Below are 22,909 nucleotides of genomic sequence, written 5' to 3'. Positions count from 1 at the left end.
AGCCATGCCTATGCATTGTAGAACCACTTCATATGCACGTTATTTTGTAATCTAAACCAAGTGCAATTTACCATGCATGTACACCTCCCCCGCCTCATCTTCCAAACCAAGGACCAGGATGGTTGGGGAAGAAACCTGTATAAAAGTCACCCAGCGGAGTTGGGAACAGAACCCAGGACTAGACCCCACCCCACTCCACCCTGACTTAGAGACCTCCACCCCACCCCACCCTGAACAAGAAACCACTCAACCCCCTATCTGTACTCTGGCTTAGACACCTCACCCCACCCCACCCTTACCTAGAGACCCCCCACTCCACCCATACTCTGGCTTAGAGACCCCACCCCACCCCCACCCTGACCTACAGACCCCCAACCCCTGGCTTGGAGACCTCACCGCCCCCTTCACGGACCTGGAGCCTCCGCTGTGACTGGGGTCTCAGTGTTTCCATGGGTCTCCTGGGTGTGAATCCCAAACCCAGGGCAAAGGGGCCAGAGGGATGACCAGTCTCCAGCCCCAGCACTCCCTTCCTGATGGGGAGTTGTCAGGAATGTCAGTGGGGAGAGGGGACTCACGACACACCGACACACCGGCTTCCTTCTCTGGGCCTCAGGCCGACGAGAGACTTGGAGAGACAGCAGCTTGCAGCTGAGTGTGGGCAGGCAGGCAGCCTCGATGCAGTGGAGGAGTTGCTGTGCTAGATACTGTTGGGCACCTTTTTTTTTTTCTTTTTTAAAGACAGACCCCCCGTCACCAAGGCTGGAGTGCAGTGGCACAATCTTGGCTCGCTGCAGCCTCCACCTCCCAACCTAAAAGCCATTCTCCTGCCTCAGGCTCCCAAGTAGGTGGGATTACAGGCGTGTGGCAACATGCCTGGCTAATTCTTGTATTTTTGGTAGAGATGGGGTTTCACCATATCGGCCAGGCTGGTCTCGAACTCCTGACTTCAGGTAATCCACCCACCTCGGTCTCTCAAACTGCTGGGATTACAGGTTTGAGCCACCGCACCCAGACTTTTTTTTTTTTTTTTTTTTTTAAAGACAGGGTCTTACTGTGTCGCCCAGGCTGGAGTGCAGTGGTGTGATCTCGGCTCACTGCAACCTCCACCTCCTGAGTTCAAGTGATTCTTGTGCCTCAGCATCCCAAGAAGCTGGGTTTACAGCAAGCGCCACTGCACCCGGCTAATTTTTCTATTGCTCTGGTGGATTTCAGTGGTGCCTGTGGTCAGCTGGATGGGCTCCAGGGACCTGGGAAAGGACGGGGCGGGGCTCCAAATGCCCTTCACGCTCCCCAGTGCATCTCCTCCTTTCCAGATCTTCCTTTAGCTCCGTGTTTGCAAATCTTCCACTGACTCATCGACTGCCAAAGTGGAAGAATGGAATCGCAGGAAGCTGCATTTGGGAAGGCTGCAGAGCCCGGTCCCCAGATCTGCTGTCCTCCCACCAGCATAGTCACAGATGACGTTTGCAAGTATGACACAGTCCCGTGGAAATTCCTGGTGCATGAGTCAGCTTGGGCTGCCATAGTAAAATACCACAGGCTGAGTGGCTCAAACCACAGAAAGTTATTTTCTCACAGTTCTGGAGGCTGGAAGTCCAAGGTCAAGGTGTTGGCAGGGTTGGTTGCTCCTGAGGCCTCTCTCCTTGGCTTGCAGGCGGCTGCCTTCTTGCTCTGTCCTCATATGGCCTTCCTCAGTGCATGCAAATTCCTGGTGTTTCCTCCCCCTTCCTTCCTTCCTTCCTTCCTTCCTTCCTTCCTTCCTTCCTTCCTTCCTTCCTTCCTTCCTTCTTTCCTTCCTTCCTTCTTTCCTTCCTTGCTTCCTTCCTTCTTCCTTCTTTCTCTCTCTCTCTTCCTTCCTCTTTCTTTCCCTTCCTTCTTTCCTTTCCTCTTTCTTTTTTCTTTCTTTCGTTCCTTCCTTTCCTTCCTTCCTTCCTTCCTTCCTTCCTTCCTTCCTTCCTTCCTTCCTTCCTTCCTTCCTTCTTTCTTTCTTTCTTTCTTTCTTTCTTTCTTTCTTTCTTTCTTTCTTTCTTTCTTTCTTTCTTTCTTTCTTTCTTTCTTTCTTTCTTTCTTTCTTTTCTTTTCTTTTCTTTCTTTCAAGACAGGGTCTCCCTCTGTTGCAGTGGCACAGTCATGGTTCACTGCAGTCTTGAACTCAACCAATCCTCTGGCCTCAGTCTGCTGAGTGGCTGGGACTATAGGCGTGCACCACCATGCCTGACTAATTTGTTTATTTTTGTAGAAACAGGGTCTCACTATGTTGCCCAGGCTGGTTTCAAGCTCCTGGCCTCAAGTAGTCCTCCCACCTTGGCCTCTCAAAGTATTGGAATCACAAGGCCAGGTGCACTAGCTCAGTAATCTCAGCACTTTGAGAGGCCGAGGTGGGCAGGTCAGCAGTTTAAGACCAGCCTGGCCAACATGGTGAAACCCAGTCTCTACTAAAAATACAAAAATTAGTTGGGCATTGGGGCGGGCGCTTGTAATCCCAGCTACTTGGGAGGCTGAGGCAGGAGAATCGCTTGAACCTGAGAGACAGGGGTTGCAGTGAGCTGAGATCCTGCCACTGAACTCCAGCCTGGGCAACAGAGTGAGACTCCCTCTCAAACAAACAAACAAATAAACAAACAAAGTGTTGGGATTACAAGTGTGAGCCACTGCACTCAGCCTCCTCTTCTCTCTTTTTTTTTTTTTTTTTTTTTTGAGACAGGGTCTCTCTCTGCTGCCTAGTCTGGAGTGTGATCATAGCTCATTGCAGCCTCGAACTCCTGGGCTCAAGCAATCCTCCCACCTCAGCCTCCTGCATAGCTGGTAGTACAGGCATGAACCATCACACTCGGCTAATTTTTTAATTTTTTAGAGATGGGGTTTCACTGTGTTGCCTAGGCTGATCTCAAACTCCTGGCCTTGAGTGATCCTCTCACCTCGACCTTCCAAAGTACTGGGATTACAGGCGTGAGTCACCGCACCCGGCTGGAGCCCATCTCCTGACCCTCTGGTTAGCCTTATAAAAGGCTCATCTCCTATGTTCTCTTCTCAGCCTGCAATTTGAGGTACTGGCATCAGGCTACTGGGAGCAGACGCAGGACCTTAGGCTGATGTCAACATTCCTTCATGCATCCAGTGGCACACAAGGGTGACCTGGACTGATGGACCATGCCCTTGGCGTGTTCACGGTCTGGGGGTAGGGCGATTCCCAAAGGGTTAGAATTACTCTGGGAACCTCAGTTTGCAAAGTCGGCTGTGAGTCCAGAGTTGCAAACAGGTCAATGAGCGAGCAGAAAGGACTGTGAGGTCCGAGGCCACACTCTGGTGTACCTCCCTGCACGGGGCACCAGTCCAGTGACCCTGCAGGGAGGGTGGAGGGGAAGCCTTAACGAAAGAGAAAAAAAAAACAGTAGCAGCACGGTTGGGCCTGGTGGCTCACGCCTGTAATCCCAGCACTTTGGGAGGCCAAGGTGGGTGGATCATGAGGTCAGGAGATCAAGACTATCCTGGCTAATACAGTGAAACCCCATCACTACTAAAAAAATACAAAAAATTAGCTGGGCCCGGTGGCGGGCAACTGTAGTTCCAGCTACTTGGGAGACTGAAGCAGGAGAATGGCGTGAACCTGGGAGGCGGAGCTTGCAGTGAGCCAAGATTGTGCCACTGCACTCCAGCCTGGGTGACAGAGTGAGACTCCGTCTCAAAAAAAAAAAAAAAAAAAAAAAGCAGCAGCACATGATGGGGAAACTGAGTCACGGAGCAGGCCCCAGGAGGGTTTATGTAGAAGCTGCCTTCAGCTCCAGGGTAGAGGGGGACAGGCACCAGCTCACTGATGACATTCATAGACATCCTCCTGCCAAAGACACAAAAAATTCATTTTGGCCACTTCCTCCTCCTTGCTAAACCTTTTTTTTTTTTTTTTTTTTTTTTTTTGAGATGAGGTCTTGCTCTGTCACCCAGGCTGAAGTACAGTGGCATAATCATGGCTTACTGTAGCCTCAACCTCCTGGCTCAAGCAATCCTCATGCCTCAGCCTCCCGAGTAGCTGGGACTGCAGGTGGGCACCACCAGACCCGGCTACTTTTCTAATTATTTTGTAGACATGCGGTCTTGCTATGTTGCCCAGGCTGGTCTTGAACTCCTGGGCTCAAGTGATCCTCCTGCCTCAGCCTCCCAAAGTGCTGGGATTACAGGTGTGTGCCATTGTGCCTGGCCCTTGCTAAATCTTTTATCAGAGCTCACCGCTCTGGACCAAGATCGTGGCGGCGTCTTCTTCTTGCCAATCAGCAAGAAAAGGCGAGGGTGAAATGCTTTGTACAGAAGCAGTCCCTCTGCCCTGCACTACCTGACAGGTGTCCCCCACTCTTTTTTTTTTTTTTTTTTTTTTTTTTTTTGAACTGGAGTTTCGCTCTTATTGCCCAAGCTGGAGTGCAATGATGCGATCTTGGCTCACCGCAGCCTCTGCCTCCCAGGTTCAAGCAATTCTCCTGCCTTAGCCTCCTGAGTAGCTGGGATTACAGGCACCAGCCACCACACCCAGGTAATTTATTTTTTATTTTTTATTATTTGTTTATTTATTTATTTTGAGGCAGAGTCTCTCTCTGTCACCGAGGCTGGAGAACAGTGGTGCGATCTCGGCTCACTGCAAGCTTTGCCTCCTGGGTTCACGTCATTCTCCTGCCTCAGCCTCCCGAGTAGCTTGGACTATGGGCACCCGCCACCACGCCCGGGGAATTTTTATATTTTTAGTAAAGACGGGGCTTCGCCATGTTGACCAGGCTGGGCTCAAACTCCTGACCTCAGGTGATCTGCCCTCCTCGGCCTCCCAAAGTGCTGGGATTACAGGTGTGAGCCACCCACCCAGCCTAATATCCCTTTAAGGACACAAAAGAATGTTGATTTTCACAGTGGGACAGCAGGCTTGGAAAAACAAGCATGTCCTTGTCCCTGGCCCTGTGAGGCTTGGCTAATTACCCCCTGCCAGGACACTGGGAGCTTTCAGAGGCAGACAGCTAAGGTCCGCCTTGTACCTCAACTGCAGGCAGCAAAACCCTCGTCCCAGCGTCAGAGGCGTCAGGGGCTGGAGGCCCTTGGGTTGCTGGGAGGAGACGGAAACCCAGAGTGTGGGGATCCCGTTCTCGATGACTTGGTTTTTCTCAGCTCACACCTAAGGTCCAGACTGTTTCCTCCCATCTGTCACCATGCAGTCCACACATGGCCTAGCGAACCAGGCTTCAGACTAAAATTCGTCTCTCCCCTGCCTAGAACCCTCCAGGGCTCCCCACTGCCCTTAGGAAAAAGCCCAGTTTTACAGCCCAGCCATACAAGGCCCTCCCTGACTGAGTCCTGCCACTCCTCCGCCCTCATCTCGGTCCCTATTCCCTGGCCGCTTGAGCTCTTCAAGGTTCTTCCCACCGTCACCCTCTGCCTGCCACATCCGTCCTTCAAGGCACACCTAGGCTGTCACCTCCTCCAGGAAGCCGCCCGTAAGCTCCACACTTAAAGAATTAAATGTCTGTGGCCCAGGCCAGTTGCAGTGGCTCACACCTGTAATCCCAGCCCTTTGAGAGGCCGAGGCAGGTGGATCACCTGAGGTCGGGAGTTTGAGACCAGCCTGACCAACATAGAGAAACCCCGTCTTTACTAAAAATACAAAATTAGTCAGGCGTGGTGGCGCATGCCTGTAATCCTAGCTACTCGGGAGGCTGAGGCAGGAGAATTGCTTGAACCTGGGAGGCGGAGGTTGCGGTGAGCCAAGATTGCGCCATTGCACTCCAGCCTGAGCGACAAGAGTGAAACTCGGGTCTCAAAAAACCAACCAACCAAACAAACAAACGAACAAACACACAAATGTATGTGGCCCAGGCCAGGTGTAATGGCTCACACCTGTAATCCCAGCACTTTGGGAGGCTGAAGGCGGTTGGATCACCTGAGGTCAGCAGTTTGAGACCAGCCTGGCCAGCATGGTGAAACCCCGTCTCTACCCAAAACACAAAAATTAGCTAGGTGTGGTGGCGGGCACCTGTAATTTCAGCTACTCAGGAGGCTGAGGCAGGAGAATCACTTGAACCCAGGAGGCGGAAGTTGCTGCGAGCCCAGACTGTGCCACTGCACTCCAGCCTGGGTGACAGAGCGGGACTCCATCTCAAAAAAAAAAAAAAAAAAAAGTATCAGAAGGATGCAAAAGAACCCAGAAGAGATGCCCCCTTAGACCTGGCCTGGGAAAGTGCGGTCTTGCAGAGGCGTCCCGGGAGCAGTCCTACAGGAATCAGGGGAGAAAGAGTCCAGCCTGGCCCAGGGCAGTGTCCCCAGCAGACAGCTCCTGGAAACTCAGAATAAACAAGCTTCAGGGCGTGTCACTGCCTTGGACCGGGTGACATAACACACAGATGTACAACCACAGGACTCAGGGACTGTGGGGCTAAGTGAGGAATAGCAGCTGTGGAGGATGGCCTTGAGGCTGGAAACTGACAGACTCCAGAGGGGCCCTTAGCCAGCACCTTTTAGAAACTTCCCCTGGCAGGAGGAAGCTGGCAGTGTGTGGCCCAGCCTGGAACCCAGGGAGGAAGTGACCCCAGGGTGAGTAGAGGCCATGAGCACCTAAGGCTTTGGGGAGCAGTGATGTCCATCCCAGCGGGAGCCACACCAGCAGCATGCAAAGTCCTTAGACAAAGTCTCCCTGGCCGGGCGCAGTGGCTCATGCCTGTCATCCTAGTACTTTGGGAGGCCGAGGTAGGCAGATCATCTGAGGTCAGGAGTTCGAGACCAGCCTGGCCAACATGGGGAAACCCCGTCTCTACTAAAAATACACAAATTAGCCAGGCGTGGTGGCACGTGCCTGTAATCCCAGCTCCTTGCTAGGCTGAGGCAGGAGAATCGCTTGAACCCAGGAGGCAGAGGGTGTAGTGAGCAGAGATCCTGCCATTGTACTCCAGCCTGGGCAACAGAGTGAGACTCCCTCTCAATCGAACAAAGTGTTGGGATTACAGGTGTGAGCCACTGCACCCAGCCTCCTCCTTCTTCTCTCTCTCTCTTTCTTTCTTTTTTTTTTTTTTGAGACAGGGTCCCCCTCTGTTGCTTAGTCTGGAGTGCAGCAGTGTGATCAGAGCTCATTGCAGCCTTGACTCGGTCTAAAAAAAGAAAAAAATACCCTCATTTCTACTAAGTCCCCTGTCACTTGGTGAGTGTGGGTGCTGTACACAGCAGAGGGGTGGCCTCTTCCTTCCACATTCTCCCACTCTCAAGGCCCTTGTTTGAAAAAGCTGGTTCAGGGGTTATCCAGCGGGAAGATACCCATGTGATCAGGCCTCAGCCCCCTGGCTTCTGCTGCATACATGAGTCACAGGGTGGCGTCCCAGGTGTCCCACTAACGCTTGCTCACAGCCACTGCTTCACATGACTGGCAGGGAGAACAGTGGTTAAAACACTGAGTTGGCCGGGCATGGCGGCTTATGCCTATAATCCCAGTGCTTTGGGAGGCTGAGGTGGCAGGATTGCTTGACAGCAGGAGGCTGAGACCAGCCTGGGCAACATAGGTCTCCATCCCTACAAAAAATAAAAAATTAGCCAGGCGTGGTAGCGCTCGCCTGTGGTCCCAGCTACTCGGGAGGCTGAGGCAGGAGGACTGCTTGAGGCCAGAAGTCTGTGAGCTGTGATTGCACCACTGCACTCCAGCCTGGGAGAAAGAATGAGACCCTTTCTTTTTTTTAAGATGGAATCTTCGCTCTGTCGTCCAGGCTGGAGAGCAGTGGTGCGATCTCAGCTCACTGCAAACTCCACCTCCTGGGTTCTAGCAATTCTCCTGCCTCAAACTCTTGAATAGCTGGGATTACAGGCATGTGCCACCACACCAGGCTAATTTTTGTATATTTAGTAGAGACAGGGTTTCACCGTGTTGGTCAGGCTGGTCTCAAACTCCTGCCCTCATGATCTGCCTGCCTCGGCCTCCCAAAGTGCTGGGATTACAAGCATAAACCACCGCGCCCGGCAGACCCTTTCTTAAAACAACAACAACAAAAACAACTGACTCTGGGCCGGGCTCACATCTGTAATCCCAGCACTTTGGGAGGCTGAGCTGGGTGGATCACTTGAGGTCAGGAGTTCGAGACTAGCCCAGCCAACATGGGAAAACTGTGTCTCTACTAAAAATACAAAAATTAGCCAGGCATGGTGGTGAGTGTCTGTATCCCAGCTACTTGGGAGGCTGAGGCAGGAGAATCGCTTGACCCTATTAGTTGGAGGCTGCAGTGAGCTATGATAGCGTCACTGTACTCCAGCCTGGGTGATAGACTCTGTCTTAAAAAAAAAAGTACAAATAAATTAAAAGAAATTTATTGCCGGGTGCGGTGGCTCACGCCTGTAATCCCAGCAGTTTGGGAGGCTGAGGCGGGCAGATCACGGGGTCAGGAGATCGAGACCATCCTGGCTAACACAGTGAAACCCCATCTCTACTAAAAATACAAAAAAATTAGCTGGGTGTGGTGGCGGGCGCCTGTAGTCCCAGCTACTCGGGAGGCTGAGGCAGGAGAATAGCGTGAACCTGGGAGGGGGAGCTTGCAGTGAGCCGAGATCGCGCCACTGCACTCCAGCCTGGGCGACAGAGCAGACTCTGTCTCAAAAAAAAAAAAAAAAAAAAAGAAATTTATTAAAAACAAAAAAAGTTTTCCATAAATGAGGAGCAGTGGTGCGTGCCTGTAATCCCAGCTACTTGGGAGGCTGAGGCATGGAGGATTGCTTTAGCCCAGGAGTTCAAGACCAGCCTGGGCGACATAGCAAGACCCTATATCAAAACATAAATAAAGCTTTTTAAAATTTTTGCTGGCCTTTGCTGGCCCACTTCTCTTACAATAACAAGGTCTCAATAAGCAGGCTTTGCTTGTTCTCTTTGGGGTGGTCTTCATTTATCACCACAATACCTGCAAAGTTTTTTTGTTTTTGTTTTTGTTTTGAGACAGAGTTTTTCTCTTGTTGCCTAGGCTGGAGTGCAATGGTGTGATCTCGGCTCAAGGCAACCTCTGCCTCCTGGGTTCAAGCGATTCTCCTGCCTCAGCCTCCCGAGTACCTGGGATTACAGGCACCTGCCACCACGCCCGGCTAAGTTTATGTTTTTAGTAGAGAAGGGGTTTCTCCATGTTGGTCAGGTTGGTCTCGAACTCCCGACCTCAGGTGATTTGCCTGCCTCGGCCTCCCAAAGTGCTGGGATTATAGGCGTGAGCCACCGCACCCAGCGCCATGTCAACTTTCCTTCGCCTAGCAGGGGAGGCCTTGTTATCTTCCCTTGGGAAATCCGGGGAGGCCGCATAGAAAAAGCCCCCATGCATCTTGGAAACCCCCAACAAGGGGAAGTCCCCCTATCAGGGAGCAACAGAGAGCTACTATAGCCTTCCTTTACCACTGGGCTGTTTCCACTAGCACTGTGCCAACCTGGAGGGAGGTACCAGGGCTTCCTCCAAGACCCATATACACCAAGGCAGGGAGAACTGGATACAGGCAAAGCCCATGCAGTTGAAAGTAAGGGTGTGGCCACCAGTGTGATGGCCTTAGCTGGTATCTCCATGGTGACGCCATTCCTAGCCTGTGCCACCTGCCGCCCTGGGCTGCCTCTGCTCTGCTAGGCAGAAAGGCCACAGCGACATCCAATCATTTCAACAGAAGCTGTTTGGGTTTAAGTTTCTTTTATTAGTCCTCAAAGCAGCACATGCCTGTTGCAGGAAAATGCAGAAAAGGGAAGAAAAAAATCCCACGGACTCCCCCCACCCAAACCCACCACAGTTACCAGTTTTTTTGAGACAAGGTTTCACTTTTTCACCGAGGCTGGAGTGCAGTGGTGTGCTCTCGGCTCACTACAACCTCTGCCTCCTGGGTTCAAGTGATTCTCCTGCATCAGCCTCCTGAGTAGCTGGGATAACAGACGTGTGCCACCATGCCTGGCTAACTTTTTGTATTTTTAGTAGAGACGGGGTTTCATCATGTTGCCCAGGCTGGTCTCGAACTCCGGGACTCAGGCAATCCTCCTGCGTTGGCCTCCCAAAGTGCTGGGATTACAGGTGTGAGCCAGCACAACTGGCCTACAATTTTTTAAAAAGGTAAAATAAAGATGGGATCTTGCTCTGTTGCCCAGGCTGGAGTGCAATGGCACGATCATAGCTCACTACAGCCTCCAACTCCTGGGCTCAAGCGATCCTCCCACCTCAGCCTCCCCACTCGCTGGGATCACAGACATAAGCCACTGAGCTCGGCTCCATACTCACAGTTTTATGAAGTGTGTTTTTCTGGTGGATGTAAATACATAAATGTTTCCCCACATTATAACAAATGCCTTCTAAACAGCAGTTCAGGCACTGCAAAAATATCCCATCCTGTGGCTGTCTTGTGGATTCTAAAATGAAAAACAAAAAAATAAAAATAGGCCAGGCGTGGTGCCTGGAGCCTGTAATCCCAGCGCTTTGGGAGGCCGAGGTGGGAGGATCACTTGAGGCCAGGAGTTCCAGACCAGCCTGGGCAACATAGAAAGCCTCTGTCTCTATTCCCGAAAAGTAAAATAATAAACAAACAAATAAATAAATAAGTAGTATACCAGAGAGATAGCCACCTGGCCTGTATAGAGAAAGCAGCCCAGGCCTCTCCCGTGGCTGGCCCATTGCAGGCCTCAGAGAATGCAGCTGTGGCTCAAAAATTATTCCCAGCTCCCTCTTCCCATGAAAAATCCTCTCCTGAGGCTGCTGGTCACAGCCGGCATCAGCAAGAAAATGACCAAATCAGCAGTTTCAGTGGAGACAAAAGGCCTGGGTGAGAGGTCAGCTGGGAGAACACCCCCTCCGGATCCCCGCCCATCACTGGGTCCTGGGGCTAGGGCAGGGGCCAAGGCCAGGACCCCAACCCTCACATCAGACAGCATCAGATTCAGCTACTGGAAGAAGTAGAAAAACCCAAATGCAAACTTTTTTTTTTTTTTTTTCGAGACGGAGTCTCAGTTCGTCGCCCAGGCGGGAGTGCAGTGGCACAATCTGGGCTCACTGCAACCTCCGCCTCCTGGATTCAAGCAATTCTCCTGCCACAGCCTCCTGAGTAGGAGGGATTACAGGTGCCCATCAACATGCCTGGCTAATTTTTGTATTTTTAGTACAGACGGGGTTTCACCATGTTTGCCAGGCTGGTCTCGAACTCCTGACCTCATGATCCACCCGCCTTGGCCTCTCAAAGTGCGTGAGCCACCGCGCCCAGCCCCCCAAATGCAAACTTTAACAAGACAGAAGCCTGTCTTCTCTCACCTGGAGCAAGGACAAAAGGTGTCCCTCTCAGGTGAGTTGCCCTTTGAAGCTCCACCCCCCCGCAGCCAGGTAAGGTCTGTTGGCCACAGGCTGTTGCTCTGAATAATACTGGGGGCCATCAGTGAGGGAGGGGGTACCTGTGAAGGTTGGGGGCCCCTGCCTACCTCCTGAGGCACACGTGGGAGGCTAGATCTGCTGGGCGGGGTCAGGTGAACTCAGGTGAGCTCAGGTACATCCCAGCAGGACCCACGTCACCTTGGCAAATCCCTGCTTATTTTATTTTATATTTTATTTTATTTTATTTTATCTTATTTTATTTTATTCACTCTGTTGCCCAGGCTGGAGTACAGTGGTATGATCTCAGCTCACTGCAAACTTCGACTTTCGGATTCAAGCCATTCTTAAGCCTCACCCTCCTGAGTAGCTGGGATTACAGGCATGCACCACCACACCCAGCTAATTTTTGCATCTTCTGTAGAGATGGGGTTTCACCATGTTGGCCAGGCTGGTCTCGAACTCCTGACCTCAGGTTATCTGCCCGCCTCAGCCTCCCAAAGTGCTGGGATTACAGGTGTGAGCCACCGTGCCTGGCTGGGTTATAACTGTTAATATACAGGTCATGCATCCCAGCCACGAGGAACAATTAGCTGTTTCCTGAACACTGCCCTCTCCACCCGGAGTCCCCTCCCTCTCTATGGGTTCACATCTCCTACAGAAGCCCAGTTTTCCTGGAGCTCACTCTGAACCTCCTCCCTTCTTAGTCTCCAAGTCTGGCTGTCCACACCAACTGGGCACCCCCTCAGGGCTGACCCCACGCCCACTCTCTATCATTACAGCATTGCGTGTTCGCTGAACTGAATTGAAACACTCTTCCCGGCCGGGTGTGGTGGCTCACGCCTGTAATTCCAGCACTTTGGGGGGCTGAGGCAGGTGGATCACAAGGTTAGGAGATCGAGACCATCCTGGCTAACACGGTGAAACCCCATCTCTACTAAAAATATCAAAAAAAATTAAAAAAAAAATTAGCCAGGCATGGTGGCAGGCACCTGTAGTCCCAGCTACTCGGGAGGCTGAGGCAGGAGAATGGCGTAAACCCAGGAGACGGAGGTTGCAGTGAGCCAAGATCATGCCACTGCACTCCAGCCTGGGCGACAGAGTAAGACTCTGTCTCAAAAAAAAAAAAAGAAACACTCTTACCAATTTACAGTTGGGGAAACTGAGGTCAAAATGTTTAGGCCAGGCACGGTGGCTCACAGCTGTAATCCCAGCACTTTGGGAGGCCAAGGTGGGAAGATCATCTGAAGCCAAGAGTTTAAGATCAACCTGGACAACATAATGAGACCCCATCTCTATAAAAAATAAAAAAAATTACCCGGGCATGGTGGTGCATGCCTATAGTCCCAGCTACTCTGGAGGCTGAGGCAGGAGGATCGTTTGAGCCTGGGAATTTGAGGCTGCAGTGAGCTATGATCACACCACTGCACTCCAGCCTGGCTGACAGAGTGAGACTCCTTCTCTAAAAAAAGGGTTCACTCATTTCTCAAAGATTATGGATACCAAGACAGTTGAGGGGTGGTAATGTTAACTTAGCAAGTTCATGCATTCATTCAACAAATATTACTGGTTGTCTACCCTCTGCCAAGCACTGCACTGGGTCCCTTAGGGGATAGGAACAAGACCATATGTGGCACCTCTCTCCCGCAGAACAGTAGTCTCACCATACAGACCACAACCTCCCCCAACACCCACATTCCTGCACTCAAGGGAAAAGCAGGGACATTTAAGCTCTGCTTTGAAGCGGAAGTATGATTTGTCAAACAGAGAAAGGGGGCAGGGCGGGACTGGTAGAAGGCCAGCTAGGTCAAAGGCATCCAGGCTAGCTTATCAAGGGGGGACAGAGGGAAACCAAGCCACAGAAGCCAACCGCAGCCTGGGCACAGCCAGGCGTCAGGGTTTGGTCCCTGCTTAGTTTCTGAGCTGAAACTTGGCATCTGCCTCTCCACGCAGGAGGGGACCTGGCAGCTGTCTCAACTCCTCTAAAATAGCAGTAGAGGCATCCTGTCCCGGAGAGGGTTCATTTGTATCTTGGGAGCCGATCACCATGAGATCCTTTTTTTTTTTTCCTTTTGGGACGGAGTCTTGCTCTGTCGCCCAGGCTGAAGGGCAGTGGCTTAATCATGACTCACTGCAGCCTCGATCTCCTGGGCTCCAGCAATCCTCCCACCTCAGCCTCCCCAGTAGCTGGGACCACAGGCGCACGCTCAGCGAATTTTTGTATTTTTGGAGAGACGGAGGTCTCACTATGTTACGTTGCCCAGGTTGTTCTCGGACTCCTGGCCTCAGAGGATCTGCACGCCTTGGCTTCCCAAAGTGCTGGGATTACAGGCGTGAGCCACCTCCCAGGCTATGAGATCCTTGATAACCATGAGATCCTATGCCAAAGTTCCCCACCCACGCTGGCCCCAATACAGACCGGAAGTTTTCGCCCCAGCAGCACTGTCCCCCTCCTCATCCCTTTCTGTCCAGTGCCAACAGCATCTCACCTTTCCAAGCTGCGGTCCGTCCCAATAACCCGAGACATCTTTGCAAGCATAACATGGCTGAAGGATGTGTTTCACCAAACGCGATATAAGCATCACCAGGTGCCCAGCGCGGAGGTGGATGTGGGAGAACCCCGGACGCCCCACCAATGACACCTGCGGCCTGGGAAGGAAAAGAGATGGAGCGGGGTGAGGGGGAAGAGGTTGCTCCGCGTTTTCCGCCCGCCCGCTTGCTTTCCGCGCGGCACTGAGGCCTGAGAACCGCGAGGCCGCCCGCGCGCGCCTGACCCGCCCACCCCCCTCCCGCCCGCCCCAGGCCCCGCCCTCCCGCGCCCGCCCCAGCGCCGGCCCCTTTTGTTTCCTCCCGGAGCCGGGCCGCTGGCTCCGCTGGCTCCGCTGGCTCCGCGCGGCGCTCGGCTCGGCTCGGCCGCGGGGCGCGCAGGCGGCTGCCGGGCGGCCTCGGTGCACGCCTCCCGCCTTCCCGGAGACGGGGCGCGAGACCCGGGCTCCGAGCACCGATCGCTGGGATCCCCGGCGCCAGGAGGGGGTGCAGCCGGTGGGCAGCGCCGCGCAGGGAGGGGCCGCAGCATCCTCGCCCCCCAGCGCGCCCGGGCCCGAGAAGAGGAGGCCGGGGCTCTCCGGGCCTCTGGCCGCTTAGCCTGATGCTGGAGGGACGAAGGTAGGGGCCGCCAGAGGGGCCGAGGGAGGGGGTCGCGCGGGCAACAAAGGACGGAGAGATATGGGGGGCGGCGGCCTGGCCGAAAGCGGGGCTGCCGGCCGGGAGGCATTGTCGGGGCGTGGGCAGGGGCGGGAGGGTTCGAGGCCGGTCGGTGGGCGTGGGCGGGAGCTGGCTGGGGTGTGCCCCAACTTCCCTGTTGCTTGCAGGAGAGGAGGGGGCGCTGCTTGGGGTGCCAGGGTTGGGGGCTATTCCTGGGCTGCGGGTCCTCCTGTTGAAGGCATCACCAGCCTCATCAGGGTCGCCACCCACGGACAAGGGTTTGGCCCGTCTTTTGGGACGGAAGCCTGTCCCCGCTTCCAAGGGCAGAGCAAGACGGCTGGACGCGCCGCAGGGCTCTCTGGGCTCACAGAGCCTGGGGAGCACAGCCTGGTGGGCGCGGCCATGCAGCCCCCATTCCAAACCTGGGGCCTGGGAGAACAGGGACTGCCCCCCACTCCTCCCTGCTGCACCCTATGGGGTCGCCTGGCCGATGCCCTTTGCGAAACTTGGTTGGAGTGCATGGCTGAGGAGGGGTAGGAGGAGACTGAGGCGGGCGGCTTCCCTCAGGGGGTGCCCCCCCAAGCTGGCGCTGGTGGCTGGTGAGGCAGCAGATTTTCTGCCCTCCTCCCGGGGAGGGGCGGCGGCCGCGGAGGATGCTTGGCTGAGCCTCCAGTGCCCGCCCGTTTGGACCTTTCAGGCGGAGCTTGGGCCGAGCTGGTGCCCACTGGGCACTGCCACGCAGGCCCCAGCCCCACCCTGGGAAGGACGGGCAGAGGGAGCACCTTGGGGGGAAATCACCCATCCAGCAGTGTGTCCCCCAGTGTCTGAGACCCTTCCTCTCTCTTCTGGATGAGAAGTGGGGGTCTGGGATGAGGGGGGCTGCCCTCACTCTTGCAGGATGCCTGAGGGAGGTGGGTGGGGTGGCCTAGGGCTTTGGGCAGAAGAGGAGGAGGAGGGTGCAGGGAGCACCACGTGTGTGCTCCAGAAGCCTCTTCCCCATCAGTTGTAAATGTAAACAATAAGCCCTTCATTCATTCAGCTGTTGTTACCTGACCCAGAACTTCTAGGGGCTGGCTGATACACAGGACAGCAGCCTCAGTGCCCCCCAAAAATGCAGCCCCTGGGTTTGATGAGTGCATTAGTGGGGAAGCTGGGGGCATAGAGGGGGTCCTCTGGAGGATGGGGCAGACCAGGAAGCTTCATAGAGCATCATGCAGAAGTTTGCTGCCAGGATGCTTGAAGGGGGTTTCGTGCAGGAGAAATAGCATGGATAAGGGCTTGGAGTCAGAAAAGGAGGCTATTGGGTTAGAGAAACAGTTTAGGATTTAGGGGACTTAGACCTGCGGTTGAGGACAGGGTGCATTCCTGTCTGCAGTGCCTTGCCGGGGAATGATGGGGTTCTGGCTTCAGGACAGGTGGAGGGGGTGGAGATGGAGAGGGGCTCCAAAGGCAGAAGAGGCAGGTAGAGGTGCCTGGGAGGAGCCTGCTCCACACTCACCTGTGTGCACCTGCAAACTCCAGCCCTCGGCACTGGCACTGTGCAGCCTGGGAAGGTGGTGCCTGGAATTCTGCACTCAGAGCCCAAAATCCCAGCAGGGGGAATTTACTCCAAGGAGCACTAGTCGCTTTCCAGCATCTGCTGTCTACCTTGGCGGCGAAGAGTTCAGATGCTGGAGCTTAACAGCCCGGGTTCAAATCCCAGCTCTGCCACTGCCTAGCTATGTAACCTCGCACATTGCGTCTCTCTCTGCCTGGACATCCTCATCTGTAAAATTGGGATCCTTATGGTATCTGGCTTTTAGGGTTGTTAGGAGAACTGTGCCCTGTGACAGAGTAGATGTCCTGTAAGTGTTGTTGCTGCTGTAGAGTGGCTTCCCAGCCTCCACTCACACACGTTTCAGGAAGAGGAGGCTCATGCCCACTCCAGGCTGTTTGTCCTTGTTCAAGCAGCCTTGCTGGTTAGCCCTGACCCGGGACCCGCTGTTCTCTGCCTCACTGCAGCCTCCTCCCTGGTCCTGCCTCCCTTGGTGATGGAAAGGCCATCTCCCCACAGCTCCAGCTGTCCCTGCTCCCCACCTGGCAGGCCTGCCCACGTGTGGTCCCCCAGTTCCCTCTTGGCCTCCCTTCCTGGCCCTGCCACCCTGACAGTTGGTCCTGCCGTCTTTTTTTTTGAAATGGAATTTTGCTCTTGTTGCCCAGGCTGGAGTGCAATGGTGCGATCTTGGCTTGCTGCAACCTCCGCCCCCAGTGATTCTCCTGCCTCAGCCTCCCCAGTAGCTGGGATTACAGGCATGCGCCATCACATCCGGCTAATTTTTTTGTAGTTTTAGTAGAGACAGGATTTCACCATGTTGGCCAGGCTGGTCTTGAAGTCCTGACCTCAGGTGATCCACCTGCCTCAGGCTCCCAAAGTGCTGGTATTACAGGCGTGAGCCACCGTGCCCAGCCAGTTCTACCCTCTTGATGCCACCTGCTCTACCTCCACTTCCATATCCAGGGGAGGGAAGCTGCGTTTGTGACCCTCTAATTCCCTGCCCATTGGTTCTTGTGAGAACTTCAGATTTTGTGCAGGTTAAAAAAAAAAAAAAAAGTATATATTAAGTGCTTACTTTGTGGAGAATGGTTCTGAGCTTTTTTGAGATGGAGTCTTGCTCTGTCGCCCAGGCCGGAGTACAGTGGTGTGACCTCAGCTCATTGCAACTTCTACCTCCCGGATTAAAGCAATTCTCCTGCCTCAGCCTCCCGAGTAGCTGGGACTACAGGCCCATGCCACCAAGACTGGCTAATTTTTTGTAGTTTTAGTAGAGGCGGGGTTTCACCGTGTTGGCCAAGCTGGTCTGGAACTCCTAACCTCAAGTGATCTGCCCACCTTGGCCTCCCAAAGTGCTGGGATTACAGGCCTGAGCCACCACACCCGGCCTGGTTCTAAGCTCTTTAAATTCATTCCTTCATTTGTGGATATTTTGATAAGGCTGCCTACATTTAACAGATAAGAATATCCTGGTGCAAAGAGGTGGCTGTGTCTGCCCTTGATGCATTTGCTAAGCACCTACTGTATGCCTGGGAGGTATGCCTCCTTCAGCCACAGTGTTCTACCCACCCTCTTCAGGTTCATGTCCCCGAACAATTATGATCCTGCCTTCTCAGACACCCACCCCTTTTGCTCAGGTGCAAAGTCCAAATACGCTATCTACCTTTTAGGGGCCGCCCCCAGTTGTATCTTTCCACTGCACCTCTCCCCATGCTCCCAGGCTGGGCACACCCAGACTTGCCTCACCTAAGGCTGCTGTGGCCCCTTTAATAAACTGCGAGGAGTGGGCATGGTTTGAGGAGCAGGGCTGGCTTTGAGGGTGGTGTGGGAGTGCCCTCCGATCCCATACCTTTGGAATTATTTTGTTGCAGGGAACAGGAACCTCCTTCAATTAGGTTAAGTGAAAAGGGACTTAAGAGTAGAGAACAGAGAATTTGTGCAGCAAACAATTGCAGGCGACCTGGCCCCCCGGGACCCCGGAAGCTGGCAGGCAGCTCCTCCTCTGGCTTTCCTCTCTGTGGACTGCGGTTTCATTTTCTCGGCCTCTCTCAGCGCATCCATCCTGTCTCCTTCTCCTTTCCCCTACGGGCTCCGTCTCCTTGGGTTGTGAGCGTGGCTGTGTTGAACGGGGCTGTAGCCTGAGTCCACGGGACCTCCCAATGGGGGTCTCCTTCATCTTGGGGTGCAGAGAGACACTGATTAGTCCAGCCTGGATATGGAAGCCCACCCGCCTCTGCTGGGCTGGTGGGGGGCAGGCCACGTGGTCTCTGGGGCTGGGGGTTGAAAACGGGGCTGGCACAGCTGGGATAATTGGTTGGCTGCATTGATGATGAAAGTTGTGTGCTAGGTGAGGACCAGCGAAGCTGGGCATTCAGGGAGCTCATGAGCTGATGGAGGAGGCAGACCCATGGTCAATTAGCCATTGTGCCACCGGATGTGGGACTGATCAGTTGCAGCGTGATTTGTTGAAAGAAACCAGAGTGCACTGATCAGGCCCGTGTGGGGAGGAGAGGACAGGTGCGATGGCCAGGGCTGCCTGCGACTGGCTTCCCCTAGCCCTGCCCTGGGACAGGAGGAGGCTCTCTCCTTTCAGGACCTGGAAATGTAGGTCCGACCGGCAGTGTAGGACTTGAGCTTTTTTTTTTTTTTTTTTTTTTTGAGACGGAGTTTCGCTCTTGTTGCCCAGGCTGGAGTGCAATGGTGTGATCTCGGCTCACCGCAACCTCTGCCTCCTGGGTTCAAGTAATTCTCCTGCCTCAGCCTCCTGAGTAGCTGGGATTATAGGCACGTGCAACCACGCCTGGCTAATTTTTGTATTTTTAGTAGAGACGGGGTTTCACCATGTTGGCCAGGCTGGTCTCGAGCCCCTGACCTCAAGTGATCTGCCCGCCTCGGCCTCCCGAAGTGCTGGGATGACAGGCATGAGCCACCGTGCCCAGCCAGACCCGAGCTTTTGAGCCTCCTGACCTGGCTCTTCTCACTGGGCTGCAAGGCTAGTCACAACGGAACCAGTAATACAAAACTCGTGTTTGCAGAGGAAAATGCTTCAAAATGTTAATGAAACGTTTCCCTTCTGAGTAGAAGGCGAAACAGGCCAGATGGCTTTTATTAACGAGGCCTGAATTTAGGACCTTCTCTGCTTAACGGCTTCTGTCTTGACGGAGTGTTTCTTGCTCCATGGCTGGGATCATACCTTCCACTCTAGCCTGAGCCCTGAGCGACACCCGCTCCCGATTCATTTCCCTCCTTTGCCTTTTCCGCCCCTTGGGATGAGAGGGTGGAATTTCCGGCTCACCAGGAGAAGGGCCTGGTTTTTCAGCGTCGCCCCCACCACCCTGAGGTCTCAAGCTGGTCTGCCCTTACCTGCAGTTAAACCTGGCTGATTCTGGCCAGCTCCTTTTGGGGGTGCTCTAGCCCCTGCCCACCCCACAGTGTGCAGCATTGAGCTTCCAGAAGCTTTTACTAAATTGGGAAGACATCCGCCCTGCTTCCTGACAATGTAAACAATACTAGCGCTTTCCAGAAACATTTCAAGGCCAGACACTTTGATGCCTAGTGGAGCTGTTGGCTGGGCAACAGTTGCATATTGATCTGAAGGTTATGCTGGGAGGCCGGGCTGTGGTGTGTTGGGTGGGGTAGTCTGGAGGGCTTCCTGGAGGAATAGAACTGGGGCTAGGGGCTGGGCGTGGTGGCTCACGCCTGTAATCCCAGCACTTTGGGAGGCCGAGGCTGGCGGATCACGAAGTCAAGAGTTCGAGACCAGCCTAACCAACATAGTGAAACCCCGTCTCTACTGAAAATGCAAAAGTTAGCTGGGCGTAGTGGCGTGCGCCTGTAATCCCAGCTACTTGGGAGGCTGGGGCAGGAGAATCGCTTGAACCTGGGAGGCGGAGGTTGCAGTGAGCCGATGTGGCACCACTGCATTCCAGCCTGGGCGACAGGGCGAGACTCCGTCTCAAAAAAAAAAAAAAAAAAAAAAAAAAAAAAGAACTGGGGCTAGGTTTTGTTTTGGTTTGTTTTGAGACAGGGCCTGGCTCTGTCAACCAGGCTGGAGTGCAGTGGCGTGATCTCAGCTCACTGCAGCTTCGACCTCCCAGCCATCTTCCCACCTTAGCCTCTCCAGTAGCTGTGACTACAGGCGCATGTCACCATGCCCAGCTAATTTTTATATTTTTCTGTAGACAGGGTTTCACCGTGTTGCCCAGGGTGGTCTCACACCCCTGAGATCAAGGGATCCTCCCACCTTGGCGTCCCAAAGTGCTAGGATTATAGGTGTGAGCCACTGCATCAAGTGGCGGCTGAGTTTTGAAGGGTAGGTGGGCTTGAGGCAGTTAAGGAGGGCATTCATGATGGGGGCAAAAGAAGAAAAGTCGAGAATGGAGCAGCAGGGAGTAGAGTGTCTGTCTGGGGGCTCAGTGAAGAACCCACTATTCTCCCACGTTGAGTGTGAAGTTGGGGGAGTTATACTGGCGGCAGGGAGAAGTAATGTTGGGCGTCTGGGTTTTTTGCCACCTTGTACCTTTCTGCTTCTGCTAGGCTGTTCCCTTTTGTAATGTAGGCTGTTCCCTGCACAAACCCATTCCTTCCCTCCCTCCCTCTCTCCTTCCCTTCCTTCCTTCCTTCTTTCTTTCTTTTTTTTTTTTTTTGAGATGGAGTCTCGCTCTGTAGCCCAGGCTGGAGTGCAGTGGCCGGAACTCAGCTCACTGCAAGCTCCGCCTCCCGGGTTTACGCCATTCTCCTGTCTCAGCCTCCTGAGTAGCTGGGACTACAGGCACCCGCCACCTCGCCCGGCTAGTTTTTTGTATTTTTTAGTAGAGACGGGGTTTCACCGTGTTAGCCAGGATGGTCTCGATCTCCTGACCTAGTGATCCGCCCGTCTCGGCCTCCCAAAGTGCTGGGATTACAGGCTTGAGCCACCGCGCCCGGCCTCTTTCTTTCTTTCTTTTTTTTTTTTTTTTTTTGAGACGGGGTCTCGCTCTGTCACCCAGGCTGGAGTGCAGTGGCCGGATCTCCGCTCACTGCAAGCTCCGCCTCCCGGGTTCATGCCATTCTCCTGCCTCAGCCTCCCGAGTAGCTGGGACTACAGGCGCCCGCCACCTCGCCCGGCTAGTTTTTTGTATTTTTTAGTAGAGACGGGGTTTCACCGGGTTAGCCAGGATGGTCTCGATCTCCTGACCTTGTGATCCACCCGTCTCGGCCTCCCAAAGTGCTGGGATTACAGGCTTGAGCCACCGCGCCTGGCCTCTTTCTTTCTTTTTTGAGATGGAGTCTTGCACTGTCGCCCAGGCTGGAGTGCAATGGCGTGATCTCGGCTCACTGCAACCTCCGCCTCCTGGGTTCAAGCGATTCTCCCACCTCAGCCTCCCGAGTAGCTGGGATTACAGGTGCCTGCCACCACGCCCAGCTAATTTTTTGTATTTTTAGTAGAGATGGGGTTTCACCGTGTTGGCCAGGCTGGTCTCGAACTCCTGACCTCGTGATCCGTGCGCCTTGGCCTCCCAAAGTGCTGGGATTACAGGTGTGAGCCCCCGCGCCCAGCCCATTCGTTTCTTTACTTTGCTCACATTCAGCTTCTTTGGAGCCAGGGACCACAGAGGAGGAGTTGGAAGACGTCTGAAAGGGGCTTGTGTGTTCCTGGTTTGATTCCAGAAAGGACTTGAGGTGATTTACAATGATAAACACAGTCTAACCTGATTAAAAGTAAATGAGAAAATTAGGCCAGGAATCAGGGCTCATGCCTGTAATCCCAGCACTTTGGGAGGCCAAGGAGGGAGAATTGCTTGAGCCTAGGAGTTTGAGACCAGCCTGGGCAACAGAGCAAGACCTCATCTCTACAGAAAATTAAAAAACTTAGCTGGGTGTGGTCCCAGCTACTTGGGATACTGAGGCAGGAGGATCTCTTGAACCCAGGAGTTTGAATCTGCAGTGAGCTATGATCGTGCCACTGCACTCCAGCCTGGACGACAGAGTGAAACCCTGTCTCAGAAAAAAAGAAGAGGAAAAAAAAGTTTTTATAGAGGTAATCAAGTTCAAATGAGGTCATTTGGGCCCTCATCCAATATGACTGGTGTCCTCGTCCAATATGAGCACTGTCCTTGTAAGTAAAGGACATTTGGACACAGGCATGTTCAGAGGGAAGACCACATGAGGACCCAGGGAAAAGACAGCCATCTCCACGCCAAGGAGAGAGGCCTCCAAAAAAAACAACCCTGCTGTGCCCAGTGCTGTGGTTCACGCCTGTAATCCCAGCACTTTGGGAGGCTGAGGTGGGCGGATCACGAGGTCAGGAGTTCAAGACCAGCCTGGCCAACATGGTGAAACACTGTCTCTACTAAAAATACAAAAATTAGCCAGGTGTAGTGGCGCACACCTGTAATCCTAGATACTCGGGAGGCTGAGGCAGGAGAATCACTTGAATCTGGGAGACGGAGGCTGCAGTAAACTGAGATTGCCACACTGCACTCCAGCCTGAGCAACAGAGCAAGACTCTGAAAAAAATGGAAAAAAAAAAAAAGGGCCAGGCACGGTGGCTCACGCCTGTAATCCCAGCACTTTGGGAGGCCGAGGCGGGCAGATCACGAGGTCAGGAGTTCCAGACCAGCTTGGCCAATATGGCAAAACCCCGTTTCTACTAAAAAGATAAAAAATTAGCCAGGTGTAGTGGCGCACACCTGTAGTCCCAGCTACCCGGGAGGCTGAGGCAGGAGAATTACTTGAACCCGGGAAGCGGAGCTTGCAGTGAGCCGAGATCATGTCATTGCACTCCAGCCTGGATGACAGAGTGAAACCCTGTCTCAGAAAGAAAAAAAAAAGCCTGAGTGAGACTTTGTCTCAAAAAAAAAAAAAAAAAAAAAAGCGAAAGAAACCA

General features: G+C 53.6%; 3 protein-coding genes across 6 annotated transcripts in view; 1 reads left to right on the top strand and 2 right to left on the bottom strand.

The window, feature by feature from the left end:
• ABHD11 (abhydrolase domain containing 11) overlaps positions 1-22,909 on the bottom strand; it is a 997,569-nt gene that overhangs the window by 556,280 nt on the left and 418,380 nt on the right. The gene's annotated exons all lie outside the window — the stretch shown is intronic.
• The window catches only part of RFC2 (replication factor C subunit 2), a 112,080-nt gene that overhangs the window by 47,044 nt on the left and 42,127 nt on the right, over positions 1-22,909 (bottom strand). The window lies entirely within an intron of this gene.
• Positions 14,140-22,909, top strand: part of CLIP2 (CAP-Gly domain containing linker protein 2) — a 113,056-nt gene continuing 104,286 nt past the window's right edge. For all 4 annotated transcript variants that reach the window (XM_050783647.1, XM_050783644.1, XM_050783646.1 and 1 more), the window contains exon 1: positions 14,140-14,471. The gene's annotated coding sequence lies outside the window, so the exon portion shown is untranslated. The remainder of the gene's footprint in view (positions 14,472-22,909) is intronic.

The sequence above is a fragment of the Macaca thibetana genome, chromosome 3 (genome assembly GCF_024542745.1).
Source record: "Macaca thibetana thibetana isolate TM-01 chromosome 3, ASM2454274v1, whole genome shotgun sequence".
In the NCBI taxonomy this organism is placed as follows: domain Eukaryota; kingdom Metazoa; phylum Chordata; class Mammalia; order Primates; family Cercopithecidae; genus Macaca; species Macaca thibetana.
The sequence above is the reverse complement of the archived record's forward strand: the minus strand, read 5'-3'. Positions and strand labels throughout refer to the sequence as shown.